At 47.0% G+C, this 10,109-nt stretch overlaps 2 long non-coding RNA genes across 3 annotated transcripts; both read left to right on the top strand.

Annotated features, from left to right (window-relative positions):
* Window positions 1-741: 741 nt before the first annotated feature.
* On the top strand, window positions 742-3,355 carry LOC131402090 (uncharacterized). Its single transcript, XR_009218263.1, has 3 exons — window positions 742-816; window positions 2,895-3,002; window positions 3,294-3,355. It is a non-coding gene; the product is annotated as an uncharacterized LOC131402090 (long non-coding RNA).
* A 353-nt stretch (window positions 3,356-3,708) lies between these two features.
* Window positions 3,709-9,571, top strand: LOC131402089 (uncharacterized). Of its 2 annotated transcripts, none has more exons than XR_009218261.1 (5): window positions 3,709-3,917; window positions 4,851-5,140; window positions 5,299-5,561; window positions 5,910-5,977; window positions 9,207-9,571. It is a non-coding gene; the product is annotated as an uncharacterized LOC131402089 (long non-coding RNA). The 2 variants fall into 2 exon arrangements; XR_009218262.1 differs by having other exon boundaries at window positions 4,851-4,999; window positions 9,207-9,570.
* Window positions 9,572-10,109: the final 538 nt, after the last annotated feature.

The following is a 10,109-nucleotide window of genomic DNA, read 5'->3' as shown; positions in this document are numbered from 1 at the left end:
CCTGGCTCCAGTTGCGGTCCAGGGAGGGGCCTGGACCGTGGGCATCCCCGTCAGGGCTCGGCGTCTCTCTGTCCCCCCGCAGCCCCGTTTCCCCCGGGCTGTTCACTCAGGGCCCCCGAAGCTGCTGTTCCTCCTGGCTCCGGGCGCCTCTGTCCCCTCTTCTGAGTCCCCGTCACCGTTCTCCGTGTGATTTTGTCCCCAGGGGGCTTTAGCCGCTTCTGGAGGCGATGTTTGGGTCGTTGCAAATGGGGCGCTCCTGGCATCTAGGGGGGGAGGCAGGGATGCTGCTCAGCATCCTCCAGGGATCAGGACGGCCCAACAGAGAATTATCCAGCCCCAAATGTCAGTTGTGCCAAGGTTGGGAAACCTGCTCCAGGGCCTGAAAATCTCCCGAGCCCTGAATGAAGTGTGGAAATTGTTGACAAGTCAGCGAGTCACTTACAGGGTCCCTAAATGACAAACTTGTTTAAAGGGTCCAGAGTCACCAAAAAGTCTCTGTCCAGCCAAGTGAGTTGAGTCACTCAAGTGCACACAGCACGAAGCTGCTTTCTCCCATCTCAGGGTGCAGCAGGTGGCTGGATAGGAATCGGGAAAATCCAGCCACAGCCAATAGTTACAGTTAAATCAGTATATATAAAATAGAAAAGTGAAAGGGGTTGGCCTTTCCATCCAACACCCTATAAAAGGCCTCAAATGCTTGTTTGCGCTTTTTTTCCCACCTCAGACACAAAAAGCATCAGTGGAGCTCAAGTTTGAGGTGAAACCAGGCTCAGGGTCCACCTGTCCTCGCTGATCCATGGATTTCTGTGTGACCAGGTGAGTACCCTGTGGACATGGTACCAACAGGTTCCTGCAGCCTCCGCTGTGCAGAAGACCTGCCACTGGGCTTTCCTGGGCTCGGGTTGTCACCACCTGGAGTCACTGAGAGTGAAGGTATCTTGAGAAAAATTATTGATATTTGATGGATGGAAAGATGGTAAGCTGTGTGTGGTTCTGTGTGGTAAATATTTCAGTAAGTACAGTTATATGCAAATAAAAACACATGAAACAAACCTAAATAACTGCAAATGTGTATTATAGTAGAAAATATAGATTTACTTGCATTGCATAATACTCAAAAGTCAGGATTTATATATAATATAAATACAGAAATGTTTTGCGTGTGTATGTAGTATTAGAAGACATCCCATGAAATATTAGCAGGGATACTCAACAACATTCCTTAGACCCATTCAGTTTGATTTCTAAAGTCCTATAAATGCTCCACATAAATTTGAAATAAAGGAACATTCAGGGAAAAAGATGATTTGAACTTCTTTGTATTAATAACAAAACTAAAATTGAATTTGCCAGTAGCCAGATTTATTTTGAGCATTTTTTTCTTTATGACATTTCAAATCATTTGGAGGAGTACTAAGCAACACTGTAGATTGAAGGGAAGGGCGCTAGTCTCCTAAAAGACTGTCCTCTCCACCTTGCCTTCTAAAGGGAATTAACTTTGTTTCTTGAAACTTTTCTGAAATAACGGTCTGGTGATTCACGTTGCAGAATATCTTGTTAAGTAATTTTGTATTTAGTAGTTGGCCTCTACTAATTGTGTGTGTATGTGTGTGTGCCTTTTTCATTCTAGCTTTCCTGTGATGTTCTTGAGGGGAATGTGTGCTTGTCATGCAATAGATAGTCTCTGAGTGTATAATTAATGGAGACCAACCATCCTCGTTTATTCAAGACAGTGGGGTTTTCCAGGACACAGGACGTTTAGTGTTCAAACCAGGGCAATCCTAGACAAACCGGGATGGTTCCTCATCTCATGAGCCAGGCCCTGGGACACATGCATGGGGACCTGGAGAACCAGAGAGACCTTGTCCCACCTCTATGGAATTTACATTGTATTTGTGAATTTGGATTTTGAAAAGTTAATGATGAGAATGATGTGGGAGTTTGGCACAAGGGGAATCAACATGAGGTGGCAGAGAAGCCCTCTTGAGAAGGACTGATATTTAGCTTGAGAGCTAGAGTTGGGACTGGATTTAGCTAGTTAGAGGGTTAGACTGGAGTGAGGGTGTGGGAGCGTGTTCAAGAGAGCGTTTCAGGCAGAGGGACCCGCATGAGGACACCCCTGAAGCAGAGAGCCTGGTGTGTCCACGAACTGAGAAGAAGTATGGCTGAGCCGAATCAACACAGGGAGAGGGGTGTGAGCCACACTGGCGAGGGGGGACAGGCAGGCCCAGATCTCGGGTGACTTGGGACTCTGTTCTAAGACCAGTGGTGACACTCTGGAGAGATGCGAGTAGAAGGATGACGTGATTAGCGTTTGGTCTAAGCATGTGGGTTAAAATGGACTTCATGGTTAAGAATGAAGACTTAATAGGCAAGATAGGAGGTGCTGGGAATAAGATTAGGAATAAGATGATTGTTCCCTAGGCCTGAGTGATGGCTTTGGAGTAGGAAAGAAGTAGGAAGAAAAAGACCATGGAGTGTAGAACCGAGAAAACATAACGGTACTTTCTTGCCTGCATGTGTCAGATGGCACAGGGCACTGACTGTTCTCGCTGCTGTCTGTGCAGACCTGCAGGTTCCCCCTGACCCAGGTCTGTGTGTTCACCCCTCTTTGCCACTCACAGGCAACCCCCTCCATATCCTAAAAGAAGTCAGGCCTTACTTGTGAGGGGGTTGTCTCACACGGGAGACACCTAGGAGAGCCCCTGCAGGCATCAGAGCAGCCCCTTCAGCATCTCCATCACCTTCCTCCCTTCCCCTCTCTTGCTTTCCACAACCAGAATGAACCCTGCTCAGTATTCCACATCCCCATGATCTTCCTCCCCCAGGCTTTAGAAGGGTGGGGTAGCCACTGGCGTGGACATCATCTGCACCTTCCATTCTGACCCCCGCAGGTCCCGGGCTGGACAGAGAGTGACTCTATTGGGAGCTGAGCCGTGAGACTCAGTGCATCACCCACCTCTGCTCCTTCATCCTGGACTGGGACAGCCTCTACCTCAGTGGTGAGGGGCTGTGCTACAGCCATGCTGTCTGTTCTGTGTTCCCTCCATTGCTCTAAAGTGAGCTATGATCCATTTCTCTATCCTCCTGCTCTGGGTTCAGTCTTCTCATCACTGCATGATCACTGGGTCCAGCCACATTCCATCTTATTGCCTTCCCCCTGAACACCCCTCCACTCGTCCCCTCTGCTTTCCCCTCTGCTTTTCCCACAAAGATCCCTACATCTTTTCTCTCCCTTAATTCTTTATGTTCACCCCAACTCTTGCTCAGCTCCTCTCGCCTTCTCTCCACAGGTTACACCTATGGAGACGTGGTCCCGACTACCAGCAGTGAGTATTCCTGGCCCTGATCTCCTGTGTCCCGTCTACATTTGGAGTTTGGGAGCACTTGTTCTCCTTCATCTGCTGTCCTTGGTGAGGGAAGGACCTGGAAGGGCCCTAATTCATCCCTTCTCTCCCTCCCGGGTTCTGGTGGAGAGTCCCAGCCCAGTGTGAGAAAGCCTTAGACACAAACATGTTCTCCACCACATTCTGACCCCACATGGTTTTCACTTTAATTCTCCTAGAGCCCCGCCCTTGGTCCTCCTTTTCCAGGTATCCCATCCATCTGCCCATTTTTCTGCCTATCTGTCTCTCCTCCGAGTTCAGTCACTCTTGTTCACCTATCTCTCTCTCTTGGGCTCCTCTCATCCACAGGCTTGTTCATCCCTCTACTCACACAGTCACCGGTCCCCTCACTCTCATTTATGCTTCACCTGTGAATGGTGGTCCTGAGACAGCCAGTGCTGGAGCCCGTGTGAGCCTCGGGTCTCCTCCCACTCTGTCCCTCCCTGATGACAGCCTTATGCACATCTCCCAAGCCGGCCACCACGTCCTTGCATACTTGATAATCACCTGTGCCACCAGAAGCCACCACAGGTATCTGGGGGCACCTTTTCCTTCCCAAGAGAAGCCCTCTGGCCCCACTCCCCATGAGCCAGGTGTGATCCAGGAGCTGGGAAGCCAGGGTATGAAATTCTGGTTTTAGGACAATCATGCTGATCACAAAGATTATACCAAAGATTCAGTCTAAGGCCAGCTCTCAGAGAGCCCCTAGACTTGTGAAATTAACACACAATTATAATACAATGTGGGATATTTCGGGGAGAGGCACCTGGCATAATTTGAAGGGAAGGAGCTTGCTAGAGAAAGTTACACCAAAATGAAGTCTTTAAGAATGTGTAGGAGGGACCCTGGCAAATAGAGGATGAAGGGTTTTCCTGGCAGAGAGGATTGCGTGAGCAAAGGCTCCGGCCAGAAACAACATGCCATATGGGGAGAATAGAAACGAATTTGGGTTGCATGAAGCATAATGTTTAACCAGCAATAGATGGATAAAATGAGACTGAAAGGTCAGCAGGAGCCAGATTGAGTAGAGCCTTGAGTGTCAGGTCAAGAAGGTTGAACTAAACACTGAAGGCCATAGGGAGCCATGGGTGGTACTAGAGCAGTGGTGGCCCTAGTGAGGTATTCATTTCAGAAAGATTCTTCTAGTAGTCCATGTAGAACATCCTTTAGACAAAGCATCCAGTGAGCCTGCTGGGGTGTTGGTCCGGGTGAAGGAAGTTAAGACCTGAGCTAAGACAGGGATGGAGAGAGGGAGTGTATGTGAGGACTAGTGTGCAAGGTGAATGGGTGTTACTGGGAGGGAGGAGGAGCTGAGTAGATATGCTGGTTCTGACTTGGGTGACCACACGGGTGGGTGGTGGTGCCACTGTGAGAGAAGACGACAGATTATAATGAGTGCAGAACTCTGGTCTGGTCTCAGGCCAGCTTTCAGAGATGGCCATCGCTCTCCCTCTCTTCTTGCAGCTTTGGGGCACAACCTGAAGACCCTCACAGTAAACGTCACCATCTCCACCCTCCGGTATTCATCAGACATGAACAATGGCTAGGCCACGTTCAACTTCACTGAGAGGGTCCTGCAGAGCCTGGTGAAACCCTGGTTCCAGCAGCTCCTGGTGGGTTAAATCCCACCAAGCCCCTCCTCCAACCCCTGTCCCTCCTGCTCCTCCTCCTCCTCCTTCCTCCCCAGCTGTATCCTTGTTCAAGAAGAGCAGCCTGGGCCCCTTCTACTCAAGTTGCAGACTGGTCTCCCTCAGGTGAGACCCTCCCCTCAGCATTTGCCCCTAATGACCACTTTTGTGACCACCCCTCTCTGTCTCCCCACTGTCCTCCCATTTCCTCCTTCCTGTTCTGTCCCCCACCCCCAGAGGTTTCAGGACCTCTCTCTAGAGTCCCCACATCCCTCTCTCCCCAGGCCTGAGAAGGATGGGGCAGCCACCTGTATGGACGTTGTCTGCACCCACCAACCTATCCCCGTGGGCCTCTATGCCTCTGTGCTGGGAGCTGAGTGTCGCCACCTGTCTGCTCTTCCTCTCGGTGGCTCCTGGCTCTGCAGCCCAGAGTTTATCCATCAAGAGAGAGCACCAGCTACATTTCCGCATCATCAGCTGGAACCTCAGCATCTCGGAGCCCACATCCTAGGAGTACTCCGCCTTGCTGAGAGACACCCAGTACCAGGTGGCGTCTCCCACTCCCGTCTCTCCTTGCCCTGAGGGCACCGTCATTCCTCCATCTGACTTACATCTGTTACGTGATTGTTTCAACCCTTCACTTTCCCTGCATGTCTGGGTTCTCTCAGTGTCCAGGGGTGATGTCCTAGCTGCCTTGCCCATTTCTCACATGGGTAAACTGAAGCTCAGAAAGGGGAGTATTGTGCCTAAGGTCACACAGTGAGTTAGGGGCAGAGCCAGGATTAGAAGTCAGGTCTCTCTTGTCCCAAGGTCTGTGATCTTTCACTGGCTCCAGTGGCCCCCTGCATCCCCAGGAAACCTCCATCTCACCCACTCTCCCTTGCTTTTGTTCTAGGTCACCAAGCTCTACAGCGGCAGTCAGCTTTGAGACATATTCCACTCCTGCCTGGTCACCAACTTAATGTAGGTTGAGGAGATTGGAAGCATTGGCTGAGCTGGTGGCAGATGACTCTGAGCTCCCATGACACATCATTGATCTGGAAGTCACTTACATCGTGCCCATTCTGCCCCACATCCCTGTCAGCTAATCCTAACATCTCCTTCCATAGGCTTTTGGGGGATGAGAAAAGCATTAACATTTGGTGCCACCAACCTCGAGCATCCTGCTCCTCCTCCTCTTCTGGAGACTTTCAACAAATATCAGCAGTCTAACTGTGCTCTCCAATAGTGGAGCTGCTAACCACATGGGGCAATTTAAATTTTTTATACACCTATTAGGATACGATTCACATATTGTGTGTGGAGAGGAGTGTATTTTTTAGGTTTTTCTATATACAATATCTTCTCATCTGCAAAACAAATAGTTTTACCTCTTCCCTTCCAATCTGGGTTTCTTTTATTCCTTTTTCTTGCCTAATTGCCCTCATTAGAACCTTTAGTACCTGTGATTAACATACGAGATACGGGAAGACATCATTGTCATGTCCCTCTTCTTAGGGGGGAATTTTCAGTCTTTCACCATTGAATATGGTGTTAGCCGTGGGTTTTTCATCGATGCTGTTTATAGGTTCAGAAAGCTTCTTTTATTCCTAAATTGTTGAGTGTTTTCTTTTTTAGACATGAAGGGCGTTGTATTTTGTGAAATTCTTTTCTGTATACGGAGTCGAGATTGCGTGGTATTGGCCCTTATTCTATTAATATTGTGTAATACGTAGTCAAGTTTTCAGATATTAAGCCAACCCTTCAACTAGAGGTGAGAGGTTAAGATGTTCTCAAGTCTTTCCTGGGCGTGCCACAGCCCTGAGCACTTGTGGCCTTCTAGATGCCCGCAAATACACTGGAGCTTTTCAAAGCCCCCTGTGGACATCTCATTCCCCCAATTGTTCTTCTAAGTTTTTGGCTCACCTCTTACCTGCCTCAGCTGGTATCACTCCCTCAGGCAACTACAATAGAAAACAATTAGCCCTGAATATTTTTAGCAAGTGCCCTGGGGACAGACTTTCCTCCCTGGGCAAGCTCTGACTCAAGTAACGTCAAGCTCTGAACATCGGGCTTTTTCAGGGAGCTGTCAGGAAGGTCAGCTAGTGACAGTTCGATGGGGATGGGTCTTTTCAGAGCTCCAAACCCATTATGGCTGCTTGGCTACTGGTTGTCTCAGCTACCATGGTTCTGAGACTGATGGTTTTCAAAGTTATGGAGGATATTGTGAGAGCAGTATGGGAATAGTGCAAGTTATAATGCCACAAAGTTTGCTCCCGTTATCAAGATTCCACCATGTTTCTTCACTAAACCCTCCTCAGATTCTTACAAGCCGTTGATTAATTTCTAGACTTCTGAAAAGTTGATTTTGACCATTTTTACCAGTGTTCTCATTGTTTTTATGCATTTGCAGAAGACTTTTCTCAAATGTTTCAAAAATGTTCTCCCTGTGGTTATTTATTTATAAATTAATTACTTAAAATGAAATTACTTGAGAAATCCTGTTCCTCACTCACATACACTAGCCACGTTTTAAGTGCATGATAACAACATGGGGCTAATAATGAGTGTATTTGGTAGTACAGTCAAATGTTTACATTATTGCAGAAAGTTATCTTGGACAGGATACAGAAACAGGGAATCTAGAATCAGGGTAGAATTCTAGACACCCTTGTTCATCCCTTGTGCCCTTCCATGTCTGTCCCCCACAGTATCCACACTGGAGTGGACTCCCTGTGTACCTTGCCGCCTTGCCACTAATATTGGACAGAGTTGCCATCTATGAGGAATTCCTGTGGCTGACCCAGAATGGACCCAGCTGCAGAACTTGACCCTGGACAGGAAGAGTGTCCTTGGGGATGTTAAGGCTCCCTGGTCATTGGGAAATGAAGTGAGGCCTTTCTGTGGACTCTGGATGCCTGGGGCTGAGAGATCATTGAACTTTCTCAGGCTGGCAGGAGGTGGCATAGTCCCCCAGCCTTTTCCCAACATGGAGAGAGAGACAAGGACACCAGTGTAATATTGGAGGCCGTCACCTTCTCCTAGACAGCTCTGTGACCTCAAGCTAGTCACCTCCCCTCTCTGGACTTTTGTTTCCTTATCTCTCCACTGAAAGCCACTGGGCCAGATGGTCAGTGAGGGCCTCCAGCTCTGTGTGAAGCAGTCTTACAGGTTTAGGGGTCATGTGGTTTCCGATCCACAGGCTATAGTTTGCCAAGTCCCACTCTAGATGAGCACCAATGCACTAGAACTTTCTGCAGTGGTGGAATGTTCTATATCTGTGCTCTGCAGTGCATAGTCGCATGTGGCTGTTGAGTACTCGAAGGATGGTATTGTGACTGGTCTTTATAGTTACTGATTTTTAATGTTACTGAGGTACTAGATTTTTTATTTTATTTAACTAAAATTAATTTTAATTCAAAAAGAGACTTGTTGCTGCTCCATATCAGACAGCACACCTCTAAGAGTTTGTCTGGATAGAGGTACAAGTAGGGGGGCCTGCACCCCTCCCCCCATGCCCACTGAGTGCTGTGTGTCCTCCCCTCCTGGAGTTTATGTTGTAGCTGGCAATAACAAGAATAGAGAATTGAAACTTATCAATTATTTGATGTGAACAAACTCATACTTGGAGGTGGTATTCAGAGAAGACTTCCTGCAGGATATTACATTGTAGGTTAATCCTAGAAAATGAATATTAAGGAAATAGATAAAGTAGAAGGGGATGATGTGTTTCCAGGCATGGAAGAACGCTTTTGAGTGGGATTTTACAAATTTAGAGAGATCTCATAGGCTTGCCAACTGTGATGACCCATTCTCCCCCCGACCGTCCTAAGAAAGTCCAGCCCAAATTCAGTCCTCTGTGCCCAGAGGTATGAATTTGGTTTAATTTATTACACTTTTGTTCTGTGATAATGGTATTGGATTTTGTAGCAAAGTATGCTCACTTTTTAGAAATGGAAACTAAAATTGGGTGAAACATCATGATGTCTACTTGACTTTAATATTTAATTGAAAACATGGGATGAATCAAGGGTGGCAAGTGTTAATAATTTATACATTGATGAAATATTGTTTTAATTGGATGGAATATACAGTGTTAAATCTAGATGATGGATGTTTATGAGACTGTTCCCTTTATTTTTCTGTGTCTAAAAAGTTTTATTAAAAAGAGTGAAACACACTCACATGCATTCTCCATTTCATTCACTTCCAGAATATTCTCCCAATAGAGATGATACCTTGACTGAGAAGCCTGGTAAACCTGCAGGAAGCCCCAGCCCATGGTAGGGGACGAGTATGTTGATGCTGTGTCTCATCGAAGAGAACCGTGCACACAGTGTCTTGGATGATGAAGAATGTTGGCCAACCCTTGTCAAGGAGGGTTGAGGCACAGTGGGGTCACCAGGAGCCCTTGGGCGATGACAGGACGTGGCTTACCTCACCACTTGTCTCCCCAGACCTCCCCTTCTGGGCCCTTATCCTCATCTGCTTGGCGGGACTCCTGGTGCTCATCACAGGCCTGATCTGCTGTCTCCTGATAAGCCATGACATGTTGCTTGTCTTCTTACTATTGGGTTGTAAGAGTTCTTTATATATTATAAATACACATCCTTTTCTAGGGATATGTTTTGCAGATGTTTTCTCCCAATCTGTGCGTGACTTGCCTTCTCCTTCACAACATGAGTCATTGGGGAAATGTAAGTGACAGTCATCATGAGATTCCACCACACTTGAGAATGGCTAAAATTAAAAAGACTGACTATAGCAAGTGTTGTTGAAGATGTCAAGTCACTGAAACTCTCATCGAGTGCTGGTGAAAAATAGCTTGGATGCGTCTTTAATAATTACATACGTCTACCCAGCCATTCCTCTCCTAGGAATCCATCCAAGGGAAATAAACACTTATGTCTATACACAGACTTGTACACACATGTTGATAACAACCTATTTATAGTAGACAAAAACGGAAAACAACCCAAATGTCCATCTACTGGTGAACGGATACACAAAGTGTGGTATATCCCCACAGTGGAATACTATTCAATCATAAAAAGGAATGAATTTTTTTTTAATTATTCTATTGAAATTATAAAGGGTTTTAACATTGTGTAATTTC

The sequence above is a fragment of the Diceros bicornis genome (assembly GCF_020826845.1).
Source record: "Diceros bicornis minor isolate mBicDic1 chromosome 30 unlocalized genomic scaffold, mDicBic1.mat.cur SUPER_30_unloc_1, whole genome shotgun sequence".
NCBI lineage: Eukaryota > Metazoa > Chordata > Mammalia > Perissodactyla > Rhinocerotidae > Diceros > Diceros bicornis.
Note: the sequence above shows the minus strand (reverse complement) of the source record. Positions and strands in the feature narration are given on the sequence as shown.